The sequence below is a fragment of the Mercenaria mercenaria genome, chromosome 8 (genome assembly GCF_021730395.1).
Source record: "Mercenaria mercenaria strain notata chromosome 8, MADL_Memer_1, whole genome shotgun sequence".
NCBI lineage: Eukaryota > Metazoa > Mollusca > Bivalvia > Venerida > Veneridae > Mercenaria > Mercenaria mercenaria.
The window spans coordinates 41,045,462-41,064,307 of NC_069368.1; the positions used below are offsets into that span (position 1 = coordinate 41,045,462).

Below are 18,846 nucleotides of genomic sequence, written 5' to 3' on the forward strand. Positions count from 1 at the left end.
AAAGGTTCTGAGACTACATTATACAATTCTAGAAAATACATATCTGTGCAAATATATTAAGTCTATGAAGGTTTGAATTTTATACTGATGTGTTTTTTCACAGATATATTTAAGCATTGTCGCTCTCCATAGTATTTCAACCTAGATGCCAACATAATTTTTTTCACTATCAGCCCAAGCTTGTTTTGGTCCAACCGTTCAAACTGGCACAGATTCCTCTTTGATAACAAGTTATGAAAATACATATATATCTTTATTTAAAGTCCTCACCACAACAGACAATTGCAGTAACTCCATACGACTCTGGTTTTGCATGGTAATTTGGACTTATATTATAAAAGTCATTACAGGGAAAGCGTACATTTTACTACATGTAGAAAAAATGCCTGGGGAGATGACCCAGATGACAATAGCTAGAAGTAAAATACTAAACTCTTATTTTGGAAAAAAAAACAACAGATTTTTAGTTATGTATTTGCGATATGGCTCGTGTCAGCTTATTTTCATCTCTGCTATAGCTGTTCATTATTTTCTACTACAGCTCTGTAAAAAATCAAATACAATATCCTCGTGTTCTTGTACATCTTATTTCGTATTCAAAAGGGAGATAATGTGTGATACTTGAAACCAAAGCTAATCGTGTGAACGTCTTGGCTTAACACCTTTTTGTTAAATACTTGTTTGAAACGGCCTAAGGTCAAACGATTTGTATACACAGTGTGACGTATGCAATTTGAGCTGGTTGCTTGGACTAAGTATTTTCAAAACAAATATGGTAAAACACTCGATGTATCATTAGTGATTAAATGTGAGGTTAGTGTACACAAAAATTGCCACTTGGCGCTAAACGGATGAAACCTGGATTGAAAGAAAAGGTTGTCACCTCAAGTAACCTATTCATTGAAAAAAGGCTCTTTCTGTCTGCCCTTTTAACACGATTTTTTTTATAAACATAACTGATGTCTAGCCTGAATGTCACTTAATTCCGATCTGTATAGGCCTTGCAAAATAATTTATTTTGCCAAGGTAGGTTGTAAAATTTAAACGGCCTCAAAATTTCGCGATGACGAGAAAAAGAATTTAATGACTGCAAGGGCATTTTATAATAAGTCTTATATCGGTCGAAAAAACCTTTGGACTGTTTGAAGAACGTTATACCTATGAGAAATATGTCACAGCATAGCACTCACTCTTGACATACGTAGGAATTTTCAGCACCTATTATATTTGATAAATAACTATTTGTATTTTGCACTTATGTTCTTTTTCTATTTCAGCTAACAATAGTAAATAGATTTTACACCTGTTGTTGTACTGATCGCTCCAAGCTTGATGTGAGGGATACTGATGCGAGAAAATGGGCTCTAATACTGGCTTCGGTCTTAATAAATGATTTATGTATAAGCTGAAGACAGGAATTCTATGGGTAGTTTTTACTAATCCAACCAACTGGTGCGTCACAACAAATTTGTACAGACTGATTGCTAAAACAAAACTCACAAGCATCTCATAAACAGTGTGGTAATATTTGTCAACCACCAAAAGTATATACATAATATGATAACTATCAAAAGATCTAAACGTTAATTTAATTACAAAAAGAAACTAGTCAGGTACAGGCAAGTTAGTTTAATCTTGGTGATAGGCAAGCACTTAAAGGTGTCTTTTTCATGAAAACTGTGAAATATCTGAAAATGTTGAAGAAAGACATATAATGACTTAATTAAATGCAGTGCAGGTGTGTAAGGGGTCAAATAACTAATTGCATGCCATAAAACGTTGTTATTTTATGACACCGGTAATTTGTTAAGTTTATAAAATACTGTAACATTTCATAAATGTCTGTTTTTTTGTAGTCTGCAATTAATATCTAATATGTTGATGTATGTGCTCGCCTTAAGGTAGGTTCGTGTAAAACTAATTTGGCAATTTGATTGAAAATATTATTTTATGTTTCAGATGCTCGACAGAAGTGAACAAAAGAACGATTTCATATATTTGAACCATCACATGACCTTTTAATTGGCTGTCTCGCAGATTAAAATTGTGTTGCCAAATGCTCTGATTATTTACGTTTATCACCTTTGGTTTATCTCAGAAAAAGGCCACACGAGTGCAAATCCAGAGCTGGAGATTGCACGTGGCTAATTAGCAGCATAAATACGCGCAAAGTCATTCAATAACCACCTTTTTCGTGACTTTCTTGCGCAAAACACGTTATGACTAAATTGACCACTGAAATCGTTTATTCCACACCAGTCCTAACATGTTCTGCGAATCTAAATGGCAAAACAAAAATGGATGAATGGACAAATGGCCTCGCGCTCATTTTCTTTTGTGAAATAGAACGGTAACGTAGTGTTGACAAACGTTGTCAAAACCTGCAAAACGCAATTTTGTTCACCATTCGTAACTACCTGCTGCTGGTAATTCTCACCTGTCTGCATCAATTACTACACATTCATTGTGCAAGCAAATTTATAAGTGAATGTGCAAATTTGAAGTGATATACTGCGATTAAAAGAGATACGTCATGTATTTAATAGGAATGATACCAATTTTGCATTTCATTTGCTTGGGGAAGATCAGTAAGTTTTTGTTTAAATCTGTTTTATAACAGTGTCTAAGTATAACGCAATAGTTCTGAAAATCCTTTACACGTTCATCAATAAATTAATAAGATTAAAATGATTAAAATTAGGTTACTTACGTAACACAAGTCAACGTTACTAATACTTTGTCAACGATATTAGATTTTATGCATTTTTGACAGAACAAAAACAAATGATGCGTTTTGACAGAACAAAAACAAATAATGTTAGACTTACATCGTAATTTGAACTTTTGGTATTACTAAATTCTAGTAATACTTTTAGTGGGACTGGTCAAGTTGATACTAATTCTCTTTAAATACAATATATTTTATACTAACGTTCGTTCAAACATTTCGTAATATGGTCTTTTACACTTTCCGTTATTGATTGTATACATTAACCATTTAATGTTTAAATTATACTGAATAGTTTCAAATATATCACCCAGTATTTATCTCAGTTGAATCTTTCAGTGATTATCGGTGAAATTCTACATAAACTACATTTTCACCCTATTTATGACGGACTCTTTTTACCCTGTCACAATATCGTAGCTGGCAAGTAAATTAATATAAACTTGTAGAAATGAAACGTTCGAAATTATCATTGGTATATAAATATATATCATGACATCTACAATTTGTTCTTTTGCTTTTTCGGGGCATTATTAAAATAGCAAACCGACAAGCTATTCAATACGTGTATAATATTAATTAAAAGAAATCAATACTGAAAAACGTCAACCGTTTACACATATATTTAGCATATATTCATATAAAATGAAATATATAATATATATAATGCCTGAAGTTTAAATTGTATATCTTCGGAGAAAATGCAAGAGATTCTGACGGAAATGTCGGACTGCTTTGAAGATTTTGGCTACTTGGAAGGTTTTGAATTTAATCATACATTGACAGTTCGATTTCCAGTTGTATGTTACGACCATGCAAAACAAAAATAGAAAAATATGTTCCAAATGTAACTGAATATCATAACGATCGTAGATGAAATATATATTTCAAGTTGTAAAGCTTTTCACTTCATTATTTGGGGACATGCAAAACACAGCCATGTAGCTTGCACAGGTACAATGTAATCTGACAAGCGATATAGATACACATACTCCTCTACATTTTTGCGCAACCTTTCGACAAAATTTTTGCTTGATCCTTTTTGGATATGAAAAAAATCTTAAAAGTGTCATTAATATTCCCGTTGCATAAACGCATTAGGCACAATTTATGGTTCATGCATTTTTTCAGATGCATCTAAACAAAGGGCATTTAAATAAACGCTCACGCATTTGAAAAATATACCACTATATCAGTCGGCAATAAATTGCCGGTCAAAGACGGTAATTAATAATGACTTAATGCAACATCAACATATCAAATGAACAAGGTAGAGCGTAATATTTAATTCGTGAATATTACATTAACATACAGTTGGATGAACATGTTACAAGTTTAGAATAAATGAAACATGGCGGAAATATTTCTTGCCGTCTTTGAAGGGGCGGATATGACATTCCTTCGAGTTGTTATAATTTTACTAATAGCATCATTTCTTTATGGCCACTAAATTTTAGATAGTCTTCGTGCACATGCGCCTTCAGAGTAACAATGCACCGCTTTTTCTCATGTATGTCGTTTTAGTCTGTTTCTTTAAATCTTGTTTGCTGCTGTAATATATGGAACATTACTTCGGTTGTACTATAGTGTTTAGAGCTCCTTACTAACTCTGTTGAATATGAAAGTAGAAAATACACCTCAGTCGGGTACTGTACAAACCAGCTTGACATTGCAAGTATATTAATTCATTAGTAGTTTCAGATTTAGTGGCATATCGGTGTATGAAATACCTTAAGCTGAAACGGATGCCCACGATATCCAAAAGTATACATATATTTTAGCATCCAACAATGGCACAGTTACATTAGACTAAATATGGTGAAGTTTTTAAGTAGCAGCAACATTAGCAATCATGTGATATTACTGATATATTGAAATCATTTAGAAAAATGTACATTGTATATAGCTGCAAAAAGGTAGAAACACAAGCTTGTTTTTTATGAGTATCTTTAATGATATTAAAGAGTCTGCAATATCAGACTTAGACATTTTAAGAAATTTAGAAATGTTCGGAACTACACAAATATTCTTTGTTTAGTGTTGTACATATAAATACCAGTTTCATTCTATATCTTTGGACACGTGATTTTTTAAAAGATTTCAGAATGTAGATATTATACAGGAATATGGTATACATAAACATGGACATAGGATATGTTTTTCTTAGAAAATATGTAACTTATATCACATACATGCAGTCGATTGTCATATAATATTTTTCATTTAGGGATTTCACTATTACCAAAACGAGAAATCCTATTCAAAACGCACATTTCTGCATTTTAAGAATCCACATATAGGCGGTACTTAAGATAATGTGTCTACTTTCTCCGCCAAAAAGATCAATTTCCCGCGTATCGCTTTCAGATCTGACAGTACAAAATGTTGTACCATTTATTATAGCTGTTTCTGAAGTGTTATCTTTAAACATTTTATGTCCATATTTGTACAAATTCTTAGAAAAGCGTATCACAGCGCGCGTAGAGAATTCTATCTATTGGCCAATCACAGCGCTTACAGAGAAACCCTATTAACCTATGCCGCTGAGAGCTTTATAGACAAGTTCTGCTGTGGCTCATACAAGATAAAGCAATTTTACCATGTTTGAACATCGTAAAGATACCATGTATTTACTCGCAAATTGCATTAGAAACAATAGGAGCTATTAAGTTATGATTTCATTTCATAAACGTTTAGATGATTTTTATCTTATAAATGATGTAGAATGGTGCTGAATACATTTAAAATCAAACTTCGTAAGATTAGACGAAAACATATTGGTGTTGGAAAATTATAAATACGAGAAAAGGTTTTGACAAAGACGTTTTCTTGTCCACTTATGGAATTTCCTTTTATATCCCAAAATAAAAAAGACAAAAATAAAATTGCAGGTTTGTGTTAAGAAAGTTATGATCTAGTTAATTCATCGTTATGTGATATCTGCTAAATTTATGAAATACATCACCGTTTGAAATGCAAATTTTAATGGTGATATAGAAGTAGCAAAGTGTAACACAAACGTTTTATGTAAGAAATATAGACAATATGCAAATCATGAAATACCATAAACGCTGATATTAGCTCTTCGATGACAGTTAATCAACCAAACTTTGTTCCTACTGTCAAAACAATAAAAGTAAAGACAGTTTCCTAACACGAAACAGAGAAGTAGATACGTATAATTAGATTTATTGCAATCCCCTCAGATTTACAAGAAAGTAAAAGTTTCATAATAAATTTCTATTAGTTCTGAAAAATAACCACCGTTCCAACATTTTAATCTTATAACTGCAGCAGATTGTAATTTTCTGCTCCAGTCCCACAAAGCATTTCTCTTTTGTCTTCTTTATATTAATATGCATAGACATCTGTAAAAGACAAAAGATAAAACAGTACACAGAGACAAATTTGAAAATAACGAAGCAAACCATCCCTCGCATCTTCAAAATACTTCGATTATGTAAGAACAAAATAGTAAAGAAGAAATATCATTTTGAATAAAATATTGCTTATAAACACGGCAAACGCTGTGCTTATTAGACCTTACTAAGATTTAAAGATGTCAACTGTTTTCTGTATTGCTTAACGTCTGGATTACATAGTAGAATAACGTCTGTACACATATCCTTCACTTAGGAATGTTTGTGTCAAGTCCATTTATTTATATGTGCAAATCAAATAGACCTGGCTGGAAATTAACTTTAACTTTTAAAACCATCAGCATAATAATGAATGTATGTCAAAACTTTTGTCGGTTTCCGCCATGCTCTAAGTTTAGTAGAAGTTCATGTTAATTAATATCATGTAACTTTATATGACATATTGACAAAGTTTAAAATGTATTGAATATATTTTCATTCCTAACCAAACAAAAGTATATGCATGTCGGAGTGTCCTAAAGAGATCTTTATTTGTTTCTTCATATACCTTACCAAGTACCAAGCAGAGAAACATTTTTAAGATCTTTTATTTCATGTCTCATTGCAGATATGTAAAATAATATTTGATTTTGACCTTGATTTGTGTTTAACGGCGCAACAAACAGTGCAGGTTATATGGCGCCTAACAGGGCTAAAATTTGGGTTTCACATCACATATACACTGAAATAAAAACATCCAAATTTGCAGCAAAATCAAGTGTATCACGTTCGTTTGATACTAGTTAACAATCGAAGTATGCTTCGACGTTATGCCAATACTTTTACCTGAAAAAAAGAGAAATTTACGATCAGAAATACGTGTCTCTACAGTGATTTAAAGGGGTTATCTGCGATTATTCATTTATGTCCATGTCAATCAAATATTTTAATAGGAACATTTAAATAATTTTATTCTATTTCAGCATAATATGTATATATTACACTGCCTTTGATGTGGTCAACAAAACAATAGGACTATTCTGCATTTTAATAGCAAAGAATACGCAGATAAATTGCAGTGCGTTCTTTAAATGATTTTCTTCTTTTTTTTTGAACTGAGAAAATATTTTAAAAACAGAATGTAGACTTATCAAGAGAACATTAAAATTTCTTTAACTTTGTTTTTCTTTTCTAGATAGATCTATAAAATTTATAAGAAGATCTTTTGGAAGCATAGAGCGCAACCAACCGTTTGACTGAGTCTGTTAATTAGTGGTAATGAAAAATGCAACATCCATGACACGCGTAGCACTGGCTTAAGAAGAATTCTATTCCTCCTTTAGGTCTGGTTTTGTGCATAAAGATATTTCATGCATAGACACTGTCAGATATAAGGTTAGAAGATGTGTATCGGCAAGGAGAGAGCTCTGTAGTTTGGGAGCTGTGTGCCCGAAGCTCTTGTTATACATCACGGTTCGAGTCTTTGGTACAACTAGTATCATGTTGTCATTTGATCTAACATGCAAATTTCGTAAAGTACGTGTGTGATGGATTCGTTTGGATGTGAAAAGTTCTATTACACTGTCCTGTAACTTTGGAACATAACAGGTATAAAGAGTCAGTTAAGTTTTTGTGCGCAGGTGTAGGATTCCCACTGTTGTTTTTGCCACTGACAGTTCTATGGCGGTGCCCCACTGAGGTCCATGATGTGTCTATTTTGACACTGTTGTGTATTTTTCATTGTGTCTATGTATATATTCCCTGCAGTAGGGTTGTCCGTGTTTTTCTATCATATCCCTTATATGGGCTTGGAAATTATCCAGTAGAGCCTTGTACCTGTGTGGTCTATATTTAGTACTGTACTCTACGGCAACGTAGCTCCTTCAATACCTGGATGCTACGACGGACGGAAGGTAAAATGCAAGCCAGCGGTTCTTGAATACCACTCAACAACGCGTTATAAAATTTCAATCACTGTTTATGCTTCATCTGATGTTACTGATGTTACCTATTCTGCATAATCAAGCATATCCAGATTTACTCACAGAATAGACTCGTTGTTCCATCTTCAATATAAGCGTCACTAGTCCTGAGCTCCTCGCACAGTCTGTTGGCTTTATTAGAGTCGCCGAGCTTCAACAATACGTTAGCAAGTTATCTGGAGCTATGTCAACATTTGTTTCATCCACATTGAGATTCGGCATGTTATGACTGAAGTCCATTCATTTTCACAGGAGTAAAATTCGTATGTCATGTTTTCAAGTAATACATAAGTATACTGTTTTGTGCTTTCTATCAGTTGGCTTCTGAAAGGCTGCTTCAAGTGTTGGAAATCACGGGGAACGGCTTAGCCGTTGCAGCACTTTTATCTTTCCATATCACCTCGCGTTCTCTAAAACAAAACAAAAATAACACCATTTGCCAAGCCCTTCTTTCACATGAAATCTAATTAACTTTTTTTCTGAAATATAAACAATAGACCAAACAACAGCTTAGATATGAGCTCTTTTTGAACATTGAACTATCACCATGGTTATGATTGCGTGGCAGTCTTTATAATCATACTGATTATTTTTTGACTTTGGTGTCTCGATACCACGTTTCGTAATGTGAAATTCGAACATCTCCCGGACAAAAATTAATTATTCCCTTGACACATTGTGTAATAAGATTGAGAAACCTCAAATGGGATTCGCCATTAGAGAAAGAAAACCAGCATGAGCACATTTCTTAGACCTGTCTCATTAGTGCTTTCAAAATAAAACTTGTTCAGATTTGGTATAATTAAGACTATCTGCGCATGCGTAAATGAGTAATTTAATACAACCACAGATGGTAAAAAGAAGTGCATTATCTTTAAAGGCCAAGTTGTTTTTTGGTTCGATATTTCCAATATAGCCATTTCATGAGAGCAAGATTTCGGATAATTTGTATAACCCAATTCATTTGCGGCGTATTATTTGTGAATATAGATTAACATCAGAGAGCCGTTGCAGACCTTTAAGGAACAAACGAATTCCAACATCGTTACCTCTCCGTGCCCACGAACGTAATTAGATTTTTTCGGTATGATGGAATATTATGGAAAATTAAATTTCAGACCTTCTTGCTCCCGACCACTCGGTGACTGACATGTTATTTATTTTGTGTTTTAAATTGATGTCCAAGGGCTGCCTATTTCACCAGAAAATTAGATTTGCAAGGAAGATATAAGGTTGCGTTAGAGATCTCAAGCTTGATTAGCGAAAAGAAATGTCCTAATTTAGGCTTCCAATTTCCAAGACTTCATCTAAGAGTCTGGCTTTAATGTGCTTTATTGTAGGAAGGAACTCAAGAATCGCGACTGAATACAAACTATCATTTCCTCCACGAACGCTGTAATTTACCTACTGTACATACCGACACGTCTTTTTTTTTTTCAAATTTAAAGCATGTAAAAATTTTATTACAAAAACAAGTTTTGGCTTAATTATAATTGCATTGACAGATTTTTTTGCTTTATAAAATTAAAACATCAAGGTATAAACATCAACAACGTTTCCGAAGGTAATGTTACATGCGCTTTTTATAACAGAGACTGTCATTTGCGCTTATGGCCAGATTTGTAACATTATGGGCAAAAACAATTAAAATCATACCTTTAAATATATTGTTTAAAATACTCAACGAGACTGTTTCATGTACACGGCAGTCATCCCATGTGCATCTTCTGTCTATGGCATGGTAGGGTAGTCTACGGTAAAAAATAATATAGTGCGACATTCGACAAAATAGTAAATAGAAATTGACAATAAGATCATAACGCAGTGAAAAGCGTGACGTTTATATAGTTTCTATAACAAAAGTAACGTATTCATTTATAGTAAAACATAAAGAAACATTTGGTCGTTATTGACTGGTAATATATTTCAACATAAACCTTTGGGAATGGTTATACTCCGTTACTGTATATTTTCGTGTTGAACATTTCATTGCAATTTCACCGAAAACTCAAAATTTATTGTTCTACGTAGAATTGAATTGTTTATTACCGCTGGCGCGATTTGTGAGGCGTTTGCATCGATTTTGCTTCTCCATGTTTAAACCACATCTTCTGATAATAAAACACATTGTGGTCTCCGAAGATCTTCTTGAAGAAAATTAACTGACAGGAATTGAAAGTCAATATTGTGGTTAGTGGTTTACAGATTCTCTTCGCGGATTCTAGAAAAGAGGCTTAACTTGGTGCGGATGTTCAAAGCAAATTTCAATTTAAAAAAAAAACTGTATTCATCAGGGCAATTTTTATTGTGTAACAAGTTCAGTTTCTAAAAGCTAGTGTCGAAATCAGAATAATAAAATTGTTACACAAAAACTAATTGATTAAAGAAAAACTAGCTCCTGGCCCAATTTCATGGAGTTAGACGAAGTCATCAATAACAACTAAGCATATTTTGTATTTTAGTCGATTTGCAAAAAATAACTCTGCAATAAAAGATTTGAAATTCATGAAGTTGAGCATGAAATATTTTACTGTTAGTCTAGCAAATAGTAGTTCTGCACAAATGAGAAAGGTAAGTGTATGCATGCATCCACGACAAAGCTGGTAAACATTTTGCATTCATAATTCCATTAAAAGGTTTGAATGAATAATTGAAAGAATTTTGTAATACACATGTTTCATGCTCTTTTCATTGTTAATGAGATAAGGAGATATTAAAATAAGTACTGTGTCGGTGCGTGCATCAGGATTGTATATTTCTCGCTGGTAACGACTTGAAGAGAAATTAAGTTCTTTTCAATAGTATCTTTGACATACATCTAGGATGACCTCTGGTTATGCTTTCCAGATTAACAAAAAACAACAACAACAAAACAACCTGAGTTCACATCAGCAAGGGGCTATCTGAACAACTAAATGTTTCTCTTTAATCATCTGTCTTCTTTTACCTGATTTAATAAAATGTTAAAAAAGTAAATTGATTTTTTTATATAATTTTATGTTGAATGGGACGTTTACAGTGAAATTCGCATGATTCTTTATGTCCTTGATTAGAAATAATCTGTCCTTACTAGTATAATTATAAAAAACTTTAATTATATCGTTTTTCTTTAATACTGATTATATGAGTTTGCTTCACCAAGATGTATACGACTGTTGCATACTGTCGCAGCTGTAACTAAAAGATTTAGTTCCAATTTGAAATGTTTATTTGCTATACTACATACAACTTACAAGCCGCAACTAAACTCAGTCCTATATACGTGTGTGCTGTTCAAAATGCTTCCATATCATACGCATTAAAAATACTTCAGAGTTCATTTTATGACAGTAACTGTTATGTGTTTTTGACAAAATAAAGGTTTGTAACAATCAACCCCCTCTCCCTTTCTCTGCTTCATTGTATTTTTCTCTGTTTTTGTTCTTTAATTAATTCCGGATAGACGTCAGAAGTTAGATGACTCTGTTCCCCTGGGTCACACATTTCCCGTTATGTGGGGACTGCAGGGCAATATGCACACAATGGATGAAAAGAACCTCAACGTCGCTTCATAACACACAAACTGAAGGAAAATGGGCAAAAAGCATAACCCGGATTTATAATGGCGGGAACCAATGTCAAAGGACTTGGCGGTTTTCCATTAATTAGAATCCCTCTGTTATTTACCATTGTTACGATCGGCAAATGTTCCACATCAAAGATCGGGATGAATCGAAGACAAAGATTTAATCAAATTTGTACATTTAGTAACAAAACAAATGAAAAATGTTCATTTCACTTTCGCTATGACAAATTGCCATCTAATATGAAAACACGAAATATTGCGATCAAATTGTCAATTGGCTCATGATGGACTTGATTTTATGGCAATCTCTGCTTTTACCGTAATTAACCAATATAATGATTGGGGATTTTAATGCAAATCTGTGGTTAAACACAGTAAGATAATATCATGTTCTTAGAAAGAACTGTCAATTTTCCGGAATTTAGAAGAATACATTAGAGAACTTAAATATATCTTACGTTTAAAAGAAGTAAAGGTATTTTCCAATGAAAAATGTCTTTTGTCGAAAACACACAACATGCAGTATTATAATTCTTAATACATAAATGAGCCGTGCCATGAGAAAACCAACATAGTGGGTTTGCGACCAGCATGGATCCAGACCAGCCTGCGCATCCGCGCAGTCTGGCCAGGATCCATGCTGTTCGCTTTCAAAGCCTAATGGAATTGAAGAAACTAATAGCGAACAGCATGGATCCTGACCAGACTGCGCGGATGCGCAGGCTGGTCTGGATCCATGCTGGTCGCAAACCCACTTTGTTGGTTTTCTCATGGCACGGCTCAAATTCTGATTCTGGTTGTTCTTTTAGGGATACTACTCTTATCATTTATTTTACATTGAATGATTTACGGTGAATACAACTTAAATGGTATATTTTAACCAGTTTCTTACACTAAATAATAGCAAATGCACCACTCTCTTTATACACATTGTACGTACTTATAAACATAATATTTATGTAAGGTGTACATTAAAATAACTAATGACCGTGGAGATTTTCAGACATACATAATGAAGAAAAAAAGACAGTTAAGACTGGATTGGGAAAATTTATGTGTCTGAATTATTGTAGAATTTATCGACTACTGTAAGTTAATTTCTTTGCAGAAGTCTAAAGCGTGACCTTATAGCGATTGTTAGCTTGTGATTAAAAATGCAAGACTGTCACTCAAAATTATGAGGTCGCTTTGTAAACTTGTTTGCCTGGCTGCACCTTTTGTCAATTAAGTAATTTAGATTGAATTTAAATTTGATAGGTGATATATAAACTTTGCATTATAATGCATTTTAATAGAAATAATACTCATGCACAGTATTATATGATTTTTGTATTATTAATGTCTGCAATTTACCTTTACATTTCATCTAAATATGATCTCTTTGGCCTGGTTGCTTTGTGGGTGAGAACCTTAACGTTCGAAAAGTAATAAATATTCTTAAGGTTACTGCATACCATTTGTGAATTAAAATATACCTCTTTTCTACATATGAATGCGTATCAGGCAGAATTTCTGTATTGAGATATCAAAAAAAAACATATAATAATACAATTTAAAGTTTAATGTTATATCAAACACAAGAAAATTATTTTAACATTAATTTTTAGAAAAGTGTTAGATTTTAGACTAACATTAAAACAAACATTCCATCAGGGGGTAGTAGGCTTGAATCCCAGGCGGCCATTTTCATACCAAGTTTCACGGAAAACACGTGCGATTTCCGAGCAATATTGCTTGATCGCGCAACCTCACTTTCTGTTTATAGTTCCTGGCAAAGCTGTAAAAAATTTAAATCTGTGTTTGATAATAAGCTTTCTTGTTATACGAGTTTAATAATAATCATGATGATGGTTTTAACAGCATTATTCAATTTTTTATAAAGAGAGGTCACAACGCGCAGGTATGACCCGAGAAAAATACTACTATGACCTTAGGTCACTTGGCATATGTTATGTCCTTCTTCTGTAAGACGGTACAAAACGACAGCACATGATTATTCATCAATATCAACATTGCTATTTCTTTCATACACGTGCATATTTCTGCTTGTTTCACGGGGTAGTTTAGCAGTGTCACACCATATATAGCTCCCTTCGGAATTTTGTTTTGTGTGTGTCGTGGGTGGGGAGGTGGGGGGGGGGGGGGTTAACGCCGTTTTTCAATAGTATTTCAGTCTTGTAACGGCGAGCAGTAAACCTAAACAGTGTTCCTGGATTCTTCACCAGTACAAACCTGTTCTCCGCAAGTAACTGCAACTTCCCCACATGAATTATCAGCGGTGGAGGACGAATGATTTCAGACACAATGTCTTTTATCAAATCGTCACGGAGAACATATGCCCCGCCCGAGGATCGAACTCGCGACTCCGCGATCCGTAGACCGACGCTCTCCCTACGGACATAGCTCCTCGGGGATCTATATTCGGGGCACCTTTTCGTATATAGCTTCCTTGCTAAAACTTGTGCTATAAACGGAATACCTGTAGTTTTTTTCGTATATAGCTCCTCGGTGTTTTTATGCAACATTGACCACGTGGTTCGTTATGTCGCGTTGGCGTGCGCGCAACTTATGTTGAACATTTTCGTTGTGTCGTCCTTGCTCGCGCCGTTAAGAATTTTGGTAATTTCATTATGTCATCTTGGAATGCGCGCCACTGCGACATAAAAAAGATACCAATCCACGATAACGAAACGAAGAACGAGAAAGAGCAAAACATTATATTCTGTTATTTTGTAAAACAGGTAAATATTTCAAACTGCTCTGTCTAACCTGAAAATGTTTTTACTGTTTGATAATGATGATGATGATGATGATGACGATAATGATGTTACTGATGATTAATGATGAATATTGATAATCATAATCGACGATAATTTAGAATCAAGATAGATGAATGAAGCCGTTGGTAAAGAATATTTATGAAAATGACAGATGATGATGATACTGATGATTGAGAATGATGATTAAGGATGAATGGCAAATAAAAATGTTGATGAAAACGATTCAAGTAGTTGATCGATGATGTATACTTATGAAGGTTTATCATGTTAAATGACAACTGAAGTCAGTTTCACCTGGGGTCATAGAGGATCATCTTAATACACTGTAAACGTAACCCTGGGGCTAAGGTCACCTTATTTCCTCAAGTCCGGCAAAATAACTAAAATCTTCAGATACACCTAATTAACATTTGTTCCAAATTTGATAATTCTGTCACACAGTACAGAAGATGAGTGCCTGTCACAGTATGATCAAGTATGTGTTTGGACACGAGGGTCATAACTGCCAGACCAGATAAAAAAGTTCCTAAATTCAATTGCCAGTTATTATCTTTTTGTAAAGGTTGGTGAGTCTTGATCTAATTGTATTCGTTTTCGGGACTATGTACCTACGCACTTTCGCTCTGACACTGCCAAATAATCATGCTTTTGTATTACTCGAACAGTACTGTTATTGCATTTTGATTTTTCCATGTATAGGGAGTCATATTCGGGTTTGTACATGCTTGCGTTCGCATACAGCTCCTCTGTCCCAAGGAGCTATATACCAAAAACGTGTCCCGAATACAGCTTCCTGGGGAGCTATATCCGAAGGGAGCTATACAGGTTGTGACATAGCAGTTTTACATTACATATACATGTTGGGTACGTTTAAAGTTGAAAATATCTCGGAATCAAAGTTATGCCGTAAATTTTAAATAATATTTTAGGTACGTTTTTTACTAGAATAAGTGTTGTACTACAACTGTTTATATTTCCGTCAATAGGGTAATATCAATGTCTGAAAATATTTTATTTATATATGTATGGGCATATATACGTGTGTCATCTGGAAAAAAGTGTATGCGTGCGTGCGTGCGTGAAATATATTTTAAGTGACCGACATGAGCTTGTAAACAGATCTTGGGAATTCATGGTCATGGTGATCTGGCCAGTTTATAAATGAAATTTCTTGTAATGTTTGCTACTCAAGGAAATTCCCCGTCTAGAATTTATAGAACAACTTTAAAAATACCGAGTATACGACATGCGTCATATTGATCTCCTTAGCATCAAACCTAAGCCGATACTGCTCGATTCTGCTAAATGGGATACCAGTCGCATTATGGTATTGATCATGGATCGCTAGCACTCAATTCAAACCTGCTAACCACTGGAACACGCAGCCCCAAACCTCCAAATGTTCCTAATTCGTATTCAAAATATATAGGGTTTATAGAGGACAAGTAATGTACAAATGTCCTTTACTTGACTTTGATATCGATGTTTGAAGTATATACGTGATCGGAATCTACTAATACCCCGTCACACTAAGCTCGTTTTCAATACGTTCTAAAAATGTAGCCGCTCAAACTGTGTGCCAACGGAACAGACTAACGACGTTCTACTGTCTGTCTAAGAACTTTATGGACTGGCTCTAACGGGTTTGAACGGGAATGGTGTTCCAGAACTTTGAGAGTGCTCGAAATTTTCTGCCGATCATCCCGTCCTGCAGTTAGACGGACTGACAACTAAGAACTGAACTACCGTACTTCGATCGTACTAGAGACGTGGTATAACGTACTGCGATCGGGCGTCAACTTCAGAACGTGTGCACGCCGACCGGATCCGCTTGTAGCTCGTTCAGCCCGTTCACAGACAGACTAAACTCGACCGCATTACATCCTTAGTGCGTCGTTGTTCCATCTGAATACAATCAAAATAAAATACTAAGTTCGCAATACGTTCCTAATCAGTTCTAAGAGATTGCAGTAGTATTAACCATGGATAATATTGTAGCTCTGAACATATTAAATGTTGGTTTCAAGTAATTTTTGCTGGAAGCTAAGCAATACAATATGATGATAACACAAGAGAGAAGACAATGTCCTCCGTCATTTTTAGACTTTGAGACAGTCATCAGAAGGTGCAGCGCTCATCCTCTCCACTTTCACGTTCAGGGGCTGGCTCAGGAGGCTCTGTATTGGCATCTGATGTGCAGGAGCTTTGAGACGTTGGGTCTTTAATGCTTTAACATCCTGTCTCTGTTTGGCATCACTTTTCTTTGGAGGCATAATACTTGCCAATTGCTGTGGATTTTTGAAGAGGTTAAAGAGACAAACGAAAATGAGAACTAGACGAAAAGTGATAGCTTTTGTAGCCGTTGTGCCAGAACGTAATCGCAGTTTACGTTCTGAATGTACTAGGGACGAGATGAGGACCTAATCAGAACAAGTTAAACTGTCTGTGAACGAGTTTGTCGAGTTACAAACTAGTTAGAACGTACTTCAACGGAGTACGACTAGTTACGAACTGCTTTAATCTGACTACATACGGGCTTCGACTGTTTACAAACGGTGTCCACATGAGGTGAACGGACAACTACGATCACATTACGGATGTTATCCGGCCAAAATACAAACGTTCTAGCTAGCCCGTTTTACGATTTTTTAGGACGAGTTGGGATGTTTTGAGAACTAGTCTGGTGTGATGGGGGCGTTATTGAATAAGAGGACGTGCTCAGAAATAATAGGGGTAAGGGTTATTTTTCAGATGTTTGCTTTCCTCCCCTCGTGCCAGTTTTCTTTTCTTTGTTTTTTCTTTTTTGTGTGTTCACTTTATAGGTTATTGATCTTCGTATTATTCCAAATCTATAGAAGCTAGGAAAGTCTTCATGTCTAAGAATATATTTTTTTCCAGATCACATCAAAGGTCTCTTCAACTGTCACAATTACAAACTGTGTTGGACACACAGATATTTCAAACAAAGTGAAAAAGAAAAAGAAATTTTGATGTTCTCTACGAAATCGGCAATGGACAGTTGGAGTGTATAAAAGTCAAAGAAATATTTATAAGCAAGCAGCCTCTCCCGAAAGACTAACCTATATGTTTATTTGTAAAATGGTAAAATAGTGGTTATCGTGTTTCCGTTTGATATCAATATTTGTAACGTATCAGACTGTTACACATTAAGGACATATTGCGAGGTATTTTGAAATTTCTGATGGATCTACCAAAACCAGTCTAATAATTATAATTGGGATTGTTCGAAATTTGCACCATTACATAAGAGACAGAGGTGTGTAATCAGAAGCCCTTTAACAATTTCATTGCCTACTGAACTCTCCTCGAACCGACTCAACGTGAGAACCGTTAAATATCAAACAATCGTCTATATCATAATTCTTAGAAAAACATATAAAACATGATAATCATAAGAGCAACATTTCTCAAGCTTTAACGACTTTAAATAGCAGAGATTCTCTGACCAAGAACCTTCTATGATTTCAAAGCTTTTCTAAGCTAGACGTATTACACCTATATACATCGCAGTACATCTAATCCACGCATCGAATAAATCAATTGATCACACAAGACAGAGAAAGTCAAAGTATTTTACTGATTACCGAACAATGAGTACCTTAAATTACCAGCCCTCTGGACATGTGGTGTGGCGTGGAGCAGATGGGGATAACTTCTCCGGCTGTCTGAATTTTCTAAAATCGTTTCCCATTGCCGTCCGACATCCAGGCCAAACTGCACGAAATTAGATTAAATGATTAAAACTAGAAAAGAACTTACAACTTACATACAAAAATGTGACTTAATGCTGGTGTTTTCAACGTAACAAGACTCCTATTCACAAGTGCTTACCTATACAAGCAAATGCATATTTTGGGTGCCTCCTATTCCGTCTATAGCTTTTTTTTTCGCCTTCCTTATTCAGAAAAGTGTGTGTTTTATATTTCTTTCAACACCTTTAGTTCATTTACTGCCAACAAATTTGAAAACAATAAGCAATTTACATAAATCGATTTGAGTTCTCAGATTTAACTATTTGTCTAAAAAGATGAACATCTACCTATTTGTGCAATTAAACATTTAAACATTTAACTGATAGATAACCTCGGCTTTTACTTTACTTTTAGTTTTACGGGCGACGGGGACAACCTGTAAGTATTTGCGTGCTAAATCTCAATAAAACGAATAATATTAACAAAAAACTTCTGATATGCCTGTTTAAATTTCGTGAGAGTTTCTTTTAAAAATAATCTTCAATTTGTCAGTGATATTCCAGACACTAAAATGACAAAAATATCGTCTCACCTAAATGGAATATATGTGTCTGGTTTGTTGTATTAGAATTTATATTTCGTATGTGTTTATAAAATATAAGATCGGCTTAGAAATTAGTATTGAATCCTATCTCTCAGTAGTCGATATTTAATTTAGC

General features: G+C 34.4%; 1 long non-coding RNA gene across 9 annotated transcripts in view; it reads right to left on the bottom strand.

The window, feature by feature from the left end:
- Positions 1 to 211: 211 nt before the first annotated feature.
- LOC123566538 (uncharacterized) overlaps positions 212 to 18,846 on the bottom strand; it is a 69,440-nt gene continuing 50,805 nt past the window's right edge. For 8 of the 9 annotated variants that reach the window (XR_008372027.1, XR_008372023.1, XR_008372022.1 and 5 more), the window contains 3 exons: positions 18,034 to 18,149; positions 9,726 to 9,820; positions 212 to 8,479 (listed from right to left, as the gene is read on the bottom strand). This is a non-coding gene — a long non-coding RNA (uncharacterized LOC123566538). The remainder of the gene's footprint in view (positions 8,480 to 9,725; positions 9,821 to 18,033; positions 18,150 to 18,846) is intronic. The other variant, XR_008372025.1, reaches the window with a different exon arrangement.